Below are 15118 nucleotides of genomic sequence, written 5' to 3'. Positions count from 1 at the left end.
GCTGGTTCAAGGTGAATCGTACCCTCAGATGCTCCGGACATGAACAAGTGTAGAAGCATCCCTCGATATCAGCAACCCATCTCATCGCAGCAATCGGATCCTGCGTCCCATCAAACTCCGGTGGCTTCGTGTTGCTGAACTCCCGGAACAGCAACGAGTCACCTCCCTGTGGTCTGGCAGCGGCCACAGATGCGGTAGCTGCAGCGGCTGCAGCCTCAGTGAACGCGGCGTACCGCTCATCAAATGTCTCGATCAGCGTGGTCTTAATAGACCCAAACATCTCCGGAATCTCATCCCGGATGGCTGCAGCTACCTCCTCATGAATCATCTGACGAAGCTCTTCGTCAGTCACACTACTCGTACCAGGTCTGTGGCGTGGTCCAACCATGATGTCTCTGAAATACAACATAAAAATATCAGAGACTCCATCGAGCATAATCGCACTCGATAACGCAGTCCTACTCAGTCTCCGATACCCAGGGATTCTTACTTGGGTTGCCCTTTGACCCGGTGTCTTTAGTAGTACAGGCCCAATACTACCAACTACACCGCGTCAACATTCACCCCAAGTCCTCCTCCCCAAACCCCGGATCCTGAGTACTCTATTCTTGCCATGCACTAGCTACCCACTCGCTCTCAAAGCACCTCATAGAAGCAAGTTTCCCTAGACTAAGGCATCACAAATCAGGCCACTCTAGTCCTAATATGAATACCTAGTCTACTAGTATGCGTATCATATCATATCTGATACCAAAGCAGGTTTGAGTTCAGTTACGCCCGAAGGTGTACCCGAATCCCTCAAACCAAGGCTCTGATACCAACATCAAAACATCGAGTAATAATTTAGATTCCAATGTAAACAACATTGTCACGACCGATTACATAAAAAAGATCACAAAAATAGTTTTCCCCGAGTGTATGTACGATCACGCAGGCGCCTTCCCACGGTCCTCGCTAGTACCTGAAACACATAAGACAACAACTGTAAGCATAAATCCTTAGTGAGTTCCCCAAAATACAACCTACGCACATACGCCTTTCCAGGCCCTGACCTTCCGGTCCATGTGTCTCAGGGGACTTCCGTCCCGACTGGGTAAACCTTCCGGTACTACCCACGCCAACCTTGCGGTCCATATTACAACGCCTTCCAGCCCATAACATATTCGCCTTCTGGCCCATAACGTAATGCCTTCCGGCCCATATCAAGCATATCAATAATGGCACATATAACGATTAACTTATCACACATAATGCATATATCTCATATCATATTCGACCTTCCGGTCACACAGTCAAACCCTTCCGGGTACAGTATAGTGAGAAGACTCACCTCATATATCTCGATAACTCACGAACCCTGGATATCACTCGTGCTAGAACCCCCGAGCTATAATCCTCCTATAACATCATATATCTCTAATTAATACTTTTACCACTAAGTTTGACTATCCCTATCAAGTCAACACTGGTCAACTCTGGTCAATAGTCAATGGTCAATTTGACCGGACTCGGCGAGTGCACTAGAGCGACTCGGCGAGTCTAAGAGTTTTCACCAACTCGCAAGGATTTCCCCTTGACACGTCGAGTACTCCCCTGACTCGACGAGTTCCACCTGGTCATGAATCGCAGGGCCACCGCGACTCAACTCGCTGAGTCGCAAGGACAACTCGGCGAGTTCCAGCTCGACTCAGTCCACCTGTCAATCCCTCTCTAACTCCCCGTGACTCACTGAGTCAACCATAACTCGGTAGGACCACTCACTAAGTGGTTAAGGACGATCTTCATGCTACTCGCCGAGTCTGTTCTTCAGACTCGGCGAGTCCATGCCATGTATCGACTCAAACTTGCTTCTGAGGTTAGATCCGCTCCATAAACTCATAGATCTGGCCCTCCTAAGCTCATTTATCACATAAAGTCAGAGTCTTGGCCACCATGCAACACTTACAAGGTTCTTTTTGGAGAAATGACCACTAATATGGCAACCCTAGCCTCCAACCCAAAAGGAAGGACATAAAGCATAGCATTTGGGACTTTATGGATCTGCTAAGGTCCAGATCTAGGTACCATATCTCCATGAGACCTCTCACACTTCAATTACAAAGCAAATAAGGCAAGAAGAAACCCTAGATTTGACCATATCAACATAAACACGGAAATAAGCTCTGAAAGTTACCTCAAGAAGCTTCCCTTGGCGAAATGGAAGTAGATCCAAGCTCCCAACTCTTCTAGCTTGACTTTCCCCCTTTCTTTCTCGCAAAAACACACAAATTTGGTGAACAATAGCCTATTATCTCACTCACAGGAACCCTTAGTTGCTTTGGTGCTCTCAAGGATCAAGGTGGCCACAATGAAGGGCCATAAGGTCCTTTAAATAGAGCTTAGGACTGGAAAAATAGGGTTTCATCAAATAGCACGGACTCGCCGAGTCCATCCCTTGGACTCACCGAGTCCAAACGCGAACCCGCATCCAGAACCACGACCCTACTCGGCGAGTTCGAGCTCCAACTCGCCGAGTCCCCTCACAAAACACCAAAAAATATGCGAATAAAAGATACCTAAAAATCTGGGTTGTTACACTTCAATAGCTTTTGCTGCAGCAGAGAGTGAGGCACTATGTTCTTGGACAACAGAAGAGAACAAGGCCTTTAAAGATTTTTCAGAGTGAGCTCTAGAGGAAGAGGATGAGAGCAGTTGATCAAGCGTTTCATTTACTGCTTTGAGATGACGCTTTGTAACTGGCACATCATCATCATCATCACTATGTACATGGTAAGGACTGAAATATGTGGAATCAAATTCCAAGTCCTCACCGCCTAGAATAGGGGTGGTTTCTGTAGATGGAGTGGGAGATAAGGGTTTGGTTGTGGCTTGAGGTTCGGTAGTGACAGGTGGTTCGGTTGATATTGGTGGAGTAGTGGCGGTAGAATGAGCACCTGTTGTGGTAGTGGTGGTGTCTTTGAATATGGGAGTAGGGATGGGAATTGTAGTAAATGGTTGAATGGTTGGAATGGGAAAAATGAGAGGGATAGATACAGGGATGGTTACAGGTGGAGGTGAAGGAGGGTGAGAGCGAACTGGAATTTATGGGGTAGGGGAGCGAGGCGGAGTATCACCTCGGCCTGAAGCCTCATCATCAGAGCTTTCGCTCTCAGATTCTGAAGGGGAGGCAATCTTATGTTGGGGAGGAACATATTATGAATCTGTTTCTCTCGAAGATTGTAGTATGAGCCTCCTAGCAGGCTTCTTCAGCTTCTTCGGTTTAGGAGGTGAGGTAACAGCCCTATCAGACTTTCGCTTCTGAGGGGTTTTCCCTTTAGTGGGTTTGGAAACTTGAGCCTCTTTTTGGGTTTCCGGTTTCTTACCCCTTTTTGCAGGTTTGTCAGCCTCATCAATAGAGCGAACCATGGCTGGGGTAAGCTCCCTCGGACCTAAAGACGGACGCTTCCTTTATTGTTGGAGAACGTTACTCGAGGTAGAGATAGGAGCGAGCATGGCCTCTGGAATAGATCCAATAAATGAGTACTTGGTGGGATCGGTGACAATAATTTTTGTAGTATGAAAGGTAGCAATGGAGGAGAGAAGAGAATCTGCCATTATTGGAACGTGAAAGCGGTTCATTGCCCAGTTGGTGATGATTGTCCAAAATCTATCACACGAGATCTCAGAGTGCCTAGATGAAGAGACCAAGCTTTGTACCAACTGCTGCCAGATGATAGTACCAAAATCTAAGTTGATACCATGTTACAGCCCATATAGCATAGTGATTAAAGACTTTCTTGCACCATCTGAGCTAGCGCTTCACTCAGAGAGTCCTTTGAAAAGCAGCGTGAAAAGGCCATTCCATTGAGGAGGAAGGCAAGACTTCTTGAACTTTGTGATGGTGGTAAGTGTGTTGGTATATCCCATCTGATAAAACATAGAAAACAATTTACCAGTGGTGATGGATTCAGGATTTACCAGAGATTGATCTTGAGAAAGACCAATTAGGGCACAGAAGCGGTTCTTGGAGATAGAGGTCTTCTCATTGTGGATTTTGAAGTGAATGCTTTCATGAACCTTGTCGTAGTAGGCAGTAGAGTAGACAAGAGAACGGCACGATATTGGAACGACTTCTACCTTGGTGAGCGCTTCGAAGAGAGGTGAGTATTTGAGACACTCAATGACGTACAACATGTAAGGCTCATAAAGAAACGCAGTGAGATCGATGATTAGGTTTTGTTGGGGATTGATTGTGAGAAGTGGTTAACGAACGGAAGTATCATGAACTGACGAAGAATCTGCCATTGTAGTTGCTTGAAGAAGATGATGAACAGTAGGAGAGATCATCGTTGTTCATTTAGAGAATTTGGGAAGTGGTAAAGGTTAAAGAGTACCGTTCGAATCCCTTTTATACATACAAGTAGGAGAGAGAAAAATCCGGCTGAGATCATGAATTATTTCAAAAATAGCGCCTGACTTGACTGGTGAACAGTTGGCATACCGAGCATGACGCAGGAAAGAGAAAGGTTTTTTCCTTTTTGGCACGCCATTCCATAAATTGCGCTTTTTCAAATTACCAAACCGATTGGATAAAAAATGAGTCAGCTTCCACTTTATCCCAATCGTCGTTGCCTGTGATGCTTTATTGAACACCAGTAAAAGAACCAGAGTGTGGAAAATTAAAATTTTCGTGCATAGAGTGTGAAAGATGAAGAAATAAAGCAAACGTTTTGGGAGATTCTGTGATGCCTTAAATAGACATAAAAATAATGGATTCTGGGCATTAATCACTTCCTTCAAAGTCAAGAGATACATTGAAGTGATTGCTTGGTTTCCCATTAAATAATGATCAATAACTTGTTAAGAAGTATTGAAAAGCATCTTTTAAAGGTTATAAAGGGTGGCTTTCGCTTCAATTCATAATTTCGATACTCGACATGAGACCGAAACTGAATGAAGTACTTGTGAGATCATTGTGATCTGTTGAACAAGTAGGTAAGATATCTTTTATAGTGACAAAAGGAAGTTTAGAAATCTCAAAAAAAAAAAAAAAAGGTGGATCTTTAAAGGAAGAAAAGCCTTGGTTTCAGAGAAATTCATAAAAGATCACACAAAAATAAAAAGAGATTTCTTTAGGTAACAAGTAAGCTCTTGAATATGAGAATTCACCGTCAATTCATTTGAGGTGTTGAATTATGGGTTTCACTTAGTACATAGTGGCATGAGACTAAGATCATTAACATAGATATTGTATAACCATAAACCTCAGTGGTAAATGCTGAGAGTCTCAGGGGTTATATTGGTGACACGAAGTATAATGGAGAAAAATATTGGAGATGGTATAAGAAGCGAATATACCTCTGCTTTAAAGAAAAAGAGTGACCAAGCAGAAAACTCTGAACTCAATGTGAGTAGAGTAAGGTAGCTCATGATTACAGTGAATTTTATATATATCATGTTATTAAGGCTTCCCTCAAAATCTTTCGAGGCTTTAGTCAACATGCTTCTAGGGACACCTAACTAATGGGATAAAATAAAATAGATATACCTGCTTGAGTTTCACCATCGAGAATTACACTTATACAAAGAAAAGTATTAGATTAAAAATAAAAATAAAAATAAATAAAAAATATATATTTTTGTATTTTGTGAAAGGTATTTAATTGAACAAAAGAGAAAAATATTTTTGGTTTTATGAATAAAATAGAATTAAAAGGAGTGTACAGACGAATACAGCCAAAATGCCTTGGAAGCAAAAAGAAGCGAATAAGTTCAGAAGGACCGAACCTGAAATAGACCGAACGTTCTGTTCATTTCGGTTCTTGGTCAAGCCGAACCTGAAATAGACCGAACGTTCGGTTCTTGGTCAAGCCGAACCTGAAATAGACCGAACCCGAAATAGACCGAAAGTTCGGTTCATTTCGGTTCGCTCTATTTCGCTTCTAACCTTTATTGAAGTGAAGGCGATTTGGGCACTGATTTTGCTTCCATAATTCCTAGGCCTTGTAGAATCATGTTGAAGCTTGCTTCAGGTAAAGCCTTAGTGAATATATCAGCCAATTGATCAGTTGTTCTGACGAAATGGATTTCTACGTTGCCATCTTCGACGTGATCTTTGATAAAGGGAAACCTCAGTGCTATATGCTTGGTCTTCGAGTGTTGCATTGGGTTGTGACAAATCCTAATTGCACTTTTAGAGTCACAATATAGTGAGATCTTCTTCATATTTAGCTCGTAATCCCTAAGCTGACTTTGTATCCATACCACTTGAGATGTGTATGATGTTGCAGCAATGTATTCAGCTTCTGCAGTGGAGAGAGAAACACAGGTTTGTTTTTTCGATTGCCAACTAACCAATTTTCCATCTAGAAATTAACATCCTCAAGTGGTGCTCTTACGATCTAGACCACAGCCACCTAAGTCAGAATCTGAGAATGCTTGAACAAAGAATCCTGAGTTGGCTGGATACCACAAACTGAGAGAGGAGGTTCGCTTTAGATAGCGAAAGATGTTTTTCACGGCTTGTAGATGAGGTTCGTGTGGGTTGGCTTGAAATCTTGCATAATAACAGACTGAAAACATGATGTCAGGTCTACTAGTTGTAAGATACATCAAAGACCCAATCATTTGTCGATAGAGCGTCATATCTGTTGTTGGTTTCTCCAACGAGGGTGTAAGCTTACTCCCAAAGGCCATAGGCATCTTTACTTTAGAGTCTCCTATCATCCCAAATTTAGCTAATAGAGTCTTGGTGTATGCCTCCTAATTAATAAAGATGCCTTCGGGTCCCTATTTAATGTTCAATCCAAGAAAAAAGTTAATTGGACCCATTGAGCTCATCTCAAATTTAGTTTTCATCAACTTCCTGAATTCAACTATTAAGCTAGGATTCGTGGAGCCAAAGATGATGTCATCAACGTAAATTTGGACTATCATAAGTTGGTTACCTTCTCGCTTACGAAAGAAGGTTGGGTCAACCGAACCTTGTTTGAATTTAGACAATTTTAAGAAACGAGTGAGAGTTTCATACCATGCTCTGGGAGATTGTTTTAGGCCATATACAGCTTTTTCAAGGACATAACAATGATCTGGATACTTCTCGTTCACGAAGCATGGCGGTTGCTCAACATATACAGTTTCTTCAAGTTCACCGTTGAGGAAGGCACATTTGACATCCATCTGATAAACTTCAAAGTTCTTGTGAGCTGCATAAGCAAGAAAGATATGAACAGACTCTAATCTTGCAACTTGAGTGAAGGTCTCTTCATAATTGATTCCTTCTTCCTGACAGTATCCTTTGATCACTAGCCTTGCTTTGTTACGAATGACATTCCCCTCCTTGTCCATCTTGTTTCTGAATACTCATTTGGGACCAACAACTGAAGCATCCTTTGGAGTTGGAATAAGACGCCATACTTTGTTTCTTTCAAACTCATTTAATTCATCTTGCATGGCTTGAACCCAATTTGAATGATCAAGTGCTGAGTTAACAGTTTTCGGTTCAACTTTGGAAACAAAGGAGTTGAACATGCAAAACTCTACTTTAGAGAAGAATGCAACCTGTTTCGCTTTCATTTGAGAACGAGTTAATACTTTTTCTGAAGATTCCCCGCTAATTTGACTTTGTGGGTGATCTTTGGTCCATTTGATAAGTGGAGGGAAATTTGGATCATAAATGGGATCCAGATCAACATTTATTTCTTCTTCTAGCTCGGACAGAATGTCATCATCACCGATGTTGGTGTTCTCCCCCTCGAAGACTAATGCCTGTTCAGTATCTGGATTGGTGTTCCCATCTTTTAGTGGACTCTCAGAAGAGCTTGAAGAACGAGGCAATGATCTCTCCCCCTGGAACGATGAACCTTGATCATGAAAAAGAGATGGACCCTCCCTCTCAACACTAGGATGCTCACTTGCAGGTTCTCTTGCTTCTGGCCTTTCCGTTTCTTTAGATTGATCATCAACCATATTTTGAGCAATGTCGTCAATAATTTGTGTTAGATTATCAACTTTGTTGTCTTTTGCCATTGATTCAGAGTCATTTGCCTTTTGAGGCTCGTCAAACAGAATCAAGTATTACTCGAAAAGATTTGAAAGAGAGGCCGTAACTTGACCATTTTTTGGAAAGATCTCTTGCAACGCACCTTTTGTTGATTTTGTCTTCTTAACATAACTATCGTCAAAGGTGACATAGTATGTTTCTTCAATTTTCTTTGAGCATTTATTGAGAACTCGATACGCCTTGGAGTTCAGGGAGTAGCCTAAGAAAATTCCTTCATCAGCCTTAGCATCAAACTTGTTTCAATTCTCTCTAGAGTTGAACATGAAGCATCTTGAGCCGAACACATGAAAGAATTTCACATTCGGTTTATGATTGTTTAGGATCTCGTAGGGAGTGATAGAGAATCACTTGTTCAAATATGATATGTTTTGAGTATAACAAGCAATAGCAATTGCATCGGCCCAAAAATACAGCAGCCAGGAGGCGAAGCAAAGCATTGTACGAGCTGCTTCACATAGAGATCAGTTTCATCTTTCAACCATACCATTCTGTTGTGGAGTGTATGGAGCTGAAGTTGTGAGTCGTTCCCTTTTCAGCTAGAAAGTCTTCAAAGTCTTTGTTCTTGAATTCCAGACCATTGTCACTTCTGACGTTGCGAACAACTTTCCTTAGTTGAGTCTCAACCTGTTTTATGAAGAGCTTGAGCTTTGGAGTAGCTTTAGATTTTTGCTTTAGGAAGAAAACCCAAGTGAAACGAGAGAAATCGTCCACTATAACCAGACAATGCTTTCAATGGACGAGGGACCACACAAGTCAATATGTAACAACTCTAATGGTTCTATCACCTTATTATTAATAATAGAAGGATGACTTTGCCTACTCTGCTTTCCCATTTCACATGCTGCACAAAGATATTCTTTATCAAATTTTAGAACCGGAAGCCCTCGAACATGATCACCCAAAACCAACTTGTTGATGTCCTTGAAATTTAGATGAGAGAGTCTTCGATGCCATAACCAGCTTTCATCAGAGTGAGCTTTAGTGAGCAAGCAAACTGTTGGTTTGCCCCGAATGGGGTTTAGGTTCAAAGGGTACATTTCCCCCTTTCGCTTGGACTTCAGCAGAACATTATTAGATCTCTTCTCGACAATCTCTGAGCCTTCATCATCAAATGATACTTTCAATCCAGTGCCAACTACCAGCTGTAATACGTTGATAAGCTTGTGTTGGAGCCCTTCAACATAAGCCACTTTTCTTATAGAGAACTCGCCATTAGTGATCATTCCATAGCCTTTGATAGTACCAAATGAGTTGTTGTCGTATTTCACAATGCCACCATCCTTAAGAGACCGAAAATCCCTCAATTCTTCCTTCCTCCTTGTCATGTGACGAGAGCAGCCACTATCAATGTACCATTCTTCGTCAAACTGCTCGTCACTAATTACCTGCAAAAATTTTAAGCAAATTTAGGAACCCAAAGTTTCTTGGGTCCTCGTGATCCTTTTACAGAACAGGGTATAGTAAGAGAAATATCAACTAAGTAAGTACATTTAATTAAAGTTGTTTCATCTTTTCTTTTTATGGTGAAAACTTTAATCTTGGTTGGTTTAGATTCTCTAGGTTTGGAATTTTTGGTGTTGACGTCAGCATTCTTTTGGATCTCTTTTGGACGTTTGTTATCTTCTGGAAAGAGCTTTCCTTTTCCCTTTAAATCTTTTGACAAAGGAAAACTAGAATTGGAGGTGTTGGGTTTAGAAGTGTCATTGGATCTTCTGAGTGTCTGACTAAACTTGGAGGGATGAGGACCGAAACCGCTCTTTCGGTTGTTATTGGATGGGGGACCGAAACCACTCTTTCGGTTGCTGTTGGATGGAGGACCGAAACACTCCTTTCGGTTCCTGTTGATCATCGGACCGAAACTTTTCTTTCGGTTGCTGTTGGATGGAGGACCGAAACACTCCTTTCGGTTCCTGTTGATCATCGGACCGAAACTTTTCTTTCGGTTCCTGTCGTTTGAAGGACCGAAACCACCCTTTCGGTTCCTTTCGGTCGAAGGACCGAAACCACCCTTTCGGTTGAAATTGTCACGAGTACCGAAACTATTCTTTCGGTTCCTTTCGGGTGTGGGACCGAAATAACCCTTTCTGTTCCTTGATTCCTCTTGGGATTTGTGCTTCTTTTCAATCCTTACATAGTGTGGATTTTGCGATCTCCAAAACTGTTTCCTTTCTGAGAGATTCTTCTTGTATCTCAGATTTCGTTTGTGTTTATTGGATTCCTGTGGATGTTAGCCTTTTTCCTTGAAGCAGGAGCATAGTTACTCTTTGTTGAGGATGTTTCGCTAGTGGTTTGCACAGGTTCGCCCATTGAAGTTTTGGTTCCACTTGTGCTTGGCACATCATATCTTGTTGGCTAAGTTAGAGGTTCGATTATATATCTACCTTTCACTCTCCATGAGGTTTTCTGAGATAGGCCCTTGGTCTCTTCAGCGTTGTCGATTGGTGCTGACCAGAAATACTCGTCACATCTGCCAGCATTGTCTTCTTCCACCATAGCCGTCAATTCTGCAGTTTGTTGTGGAGTGACACCCAGAACTGTGTAGACTTGATTTGGAGTGGTTTGTACCTTTTGGTACACAACAGCTTTAGCTTTGAGAACTTTGGTTTTGTCAATAGACGAGTGAGCGAACTCAACAGAGTTTTCAGAAATTAGGTTTTTGCGTGACTTAGGTTCACTTTTGACAAATTCTGAACAGTCAACCACATCCTCTACATAGATTTCACTCAGATCATCATCCTCATTAAGTTCAGATGCATTTTCAACATCAGTTTTATTTTCTAAACTTAATTTGGCATTCAACGAGTCAAATTTCCGTACCGCTTCGGTTCTTAATTCCAGTCTATCATTTTCATCTAACAGATTTTTGAGCATGTCCTTGTGGTCCTTGGACTTTATGTAGGATTCAATTTTGTCCAAACCTATTTTATATGTTGGAGAAACCTCGTCAGAAGATACAACGCTTTCACAGTTGTACGCTTCAGTATCGATTTCATCCTCCTTTAACTCAAGGAAGGGTAAAATGATGTGATGTATCTTCTTCCCTATTTCACAATCAAGATGCAACTGAGTGATGTTAAAATAGAGTCTTTTAGCAATTAAACAAAACACATTTCGCTGTTTAAGAAGTTTAAGATTGTCTCTTTGTAAATAAATTGAATTATCCTTAGATCTAATTAACTCCTTCTCTTTCTGCTCGATCCACGTTCTCCTTTCCTCACTCTTTGATGAAATCTTGCTGATTTGATCAGTTAGGTTAGAATTTGTGACACGGGTTTGGGTGAGACTGCTACTTATACTTGAAAATTTAGATTTTAAGCTATTTAATTCCTTTTCATAGTTAGTAACAGGTATTTTTAGAGAGACAAGAATATTTGTACCTTCTTGATCAACTCATTACATTCGTTGATCTGCGCACTGACAGGTTTGGCAGCGAAACACCTATCCTCTCGCTCCTTCTCATCTTCTATTTCCCCGTCAGTTGTATATCCTCTCATTTGAGACACACCTTCGGTCACCACAAAGCACCTTCCTGTTACAGGTTATTCCTTTGCTAGTGTAGCCTTCCCATCAGAGGGCTTCCTGACTTCTTCATCCTCCGAATCTGTGGACCAAACTTCCACACCACCGAATTCATCACAGTTGTTTGTATCCTGCACAATTAAAGCATTCATTGTAGTATTGTTAGTGGCAGACTTTCTTTTCTTGATTTCCTCCAATCTTCTCAGGAGGCTCGCTTCCTCATCTTCTTCATTTTTTCTTTTCTTCTCTCTTTCTTAGCATATAATCTTTTGCAAAATGGTTCTTGCCTCCACAGTAATGGCAGTCAAATCTTGAGTCTCCTCCAACTTTCGCTTCTTTCTTTGACTCTTTAGATTTTGACACCATCTTCGGTTCCTCCTTGATCTTTTCGGCGTTGTAACTACCCTGCCAGTTTCGGTTCTTGTTGGCTGGGAATTTCTTCTTAATAAATTTTCTAGGGTTAGAGACCATCAAGGCATATTCTTCACCGGTTAGATCATAATTGGCAAGATCCAATTCCTCTTCTTCTTCAATCGAGCTTTTTTCCTTTAAAGATAAGAGCTAAAGAACCCAGAATGGAAACCACGTTCGTTTCCTTAGACAGTGCACTTTCATGAGATTTCAAAATACCTACTAGTTTCGCCAAAGAATATGACTTGAACTGTTCATGAGCTTTAACTGTTGATACAACAGCCATCCATTCGGATCTGAGACCGTTCATAAAAGTAACCTTTTGTTCGATAACCTTCCTTTCGAACCCATGCTTTATCATCTTACTTAAAAGATGATTGAAGCGATCAAAGGCTTGAAGAATTTTATCTTCAGGCTTCTGCTTAAAGTCTCCAAATTTAGACAGCAAGAGAGTTTGAATTGAATGTTCCAAATCTTCGTCTGTGGAATACAATTCTTTTAATCTATCCCAGATCTCTTTAGATGTGGCACAAGAACTTACCAAACGAAACGTATCTGACTGTAGCGCAAACCTAATCATCCTCAGGGCTTTGATGTTGCATTGAAACTTTTCCTTCTCGTCTTGAGGAATATCTTTGACATCGTTAACAAGCTGATTGTACTCCTTCTGAGTTTTAACAATCTTAGAAGTGCTTGAGTAAGCGAATGGGCCAACGGTGATCGCTTCCCAGATCAAGTATCCATTATCCTCTGATCCAATCATATAGTCTTCAAAGTGATGCGTCCAGACTTCATAGTCTTGTGTATACAAGATTGGTATCCTTGTTGTCGAACCAATGCTATAGGAGATGTTGATTGGATTGGCTTGTGAATCATCCATGGACATTGTAATGACTTTTGATCGATTACCTGTAAAAGATCAGACTTGTAATATATAGTTATGGTTAGATCAACAATTAATGAGATACATCAATGTGGAATGACTGCTCAATTAATATCAATCAATGCGGAATTAAAAACCCTAATTACTTCTTTAAAAGAAGAGATGTGTATGAATTACACAGTCTCCTGCTCTGATACCAATTGATGAGAATAAAACTCTAGATCGATTAGATCTTTCATATGTATGATTATAGAAATCGAACAAGTCAAAAACCGTATGAAAGTGAACACAAGATGGAATCAAATGTATGCTTATGATTCAAAATAAAGTCACGCCTCAGCAGAGCTCGACAAAGAACTTCCGCTGTTGAGGCGAGCTAGGGTTTACAAAACTTAGAGCAAATAAAATAATAAAAGCGATAACATCTAAGACTGCATGCATGCAACTTATATACTAAACCCTAGTACAAAACATGCACGGTTGGACAAGCCCAATACCGACAATCAAAACTGGGCTAAGGACCGAGCCAATGACGCAATCTATTAATCCCAACAGTATACCTGAAAATCCGGATGTTATAGAAATAACAATGTACTTTAAAAAAAATAATTTAAAGGAATGGTATATTTTCTATAATACTACTTTCTCAAGTTTGATTTTGTTTTTCTTTTTTGTTTTGGATTTTATATTAGTATTATATGTAGTTAAAACAGTTTTAACTTTTTGTTGTTGTTGTGTGTCTTTATGTGTTACTGTGTTGTGTGCTGATCCTGTTGATGTATGTGTTTGTTACTATGTGTTTGGATTTTAAATTTCTATTATCCAGTTAAAAATGATTAAATTTTAAAACTTTCTTCTGTATAAGTTTTATTTTTCCTTTTTAATAATTGCATTTCTTCAACTTCCTAACATTTTATTTATTCATTACAATACTAGGTTATAACCCGTGAGGACTACGTTTAAATATTTATAAAAAAAAAATAAAAAATAAAAAAATAAAAAAACTTTTAATTACTAATCAATTATTGTAAATAAATAATAATTAAGATATATATTTTTGTATTTATATAAAATTATAATTATTGTTTTGAATGAAAATATCAAATCGAAAGGATAATATTATGCTTAATTTAGATCAAGCTGATCTTCAGTCACTCAATTTAGTATATTAGTACAATTTATTTTTGATTTTTTTAAATTCATGAATATTCACTGCAAATGATATATATATATATATATATATATATATATATATATATATATATATATATATATATATATATATATATATATATATATATTGAGTATATTGTAATGTTGTTTACATTGTTTTATTTAAAAATTTGAAAATTACATGATAAGAATGAATAAGTGTTATGCAGGAATTTAGTATATTTGAAAGGATTCCATAATTACTCAATTTGAATTTGCTTTCGTTATAATTTGCACTAGGAATAATCTCGTAATAAGACAATTTTGTTTTGTTCGTTTTTTTCTAATAATTCATGGAGTTACTGTAATTTCTTTCATCAATATTTGTATGTGTGAATTGAATTGAAGGGTTGTTTATTGATCTACTTAAATGGTTATTTTTGTGTTGATTATGATTGTAGTGAATTTCTTGATTAATGTGTACCGGATTATGTTAATTTTTAAGGCATTATTATGTATTTCGGTCAAGGTTTAAAATGACATAATTGAGCCTCGTATTCTTCTTCGCCTCATTAGGCTGAAGGGTGTGGGTACGGTCCCAGACTGTACTTTGTGCCACGTAGATCAAGAACACCGCCCTCAGACTGCGGTCTAGTGCGATCTTGACCGCACTGCGGTTCTTAAGTGTCGTGCTTTCTGATTGGTTGAGAGGAAAAAGGGAGCATCGCTTTTTTTTACATATCTAACATCATATTTTTCACAATACAATCTCTTGTCTCTCTCAAAAAACATTTTTAAAAAAATCATGTGTGTGGTTTTTTAAGTTTCTAACATCATATTATGTTTTTTTATTAAAATAGAAGTTCCGAAAATAATATTTAAAAAAAGAATTTTTTGATTTTTCAATTTATTTTGCATTTTAAAATTATTTTTAGAATATGTACAGTATAATATTCTATTTAGAATATTTCACGTATTTTTCAAAAAAAATTGGATTTTTTTTATTTTTTATTTTTTTTTATTTAATTCAAGTTCCGCAAAATAATATTTAAAAAAAATTTTTAGATTTCTCCATTTATTTTGCATTTTAAAAATATTTTTTAGAATATGTC

Source organism: Lactuca saligna, chromosome 7 (genome assembly GCF_052625555.1).
Source record: "Lactuca saligna cultivar CGN05327 chromosome 7, ASM5262555v1, whole genome shotgun sequence".
Lineage (NCBI taxonomy): Eukaryota > Viridiplantae > Streptophyta > Magnoliopsida > Asterales > Asteraceae > Lactuca > Lactuca saligna.
The sequence above is the reverse complement of the archived record's forward strand: the minus strand, read 5'-3'. Positions refer to the sequence as shown.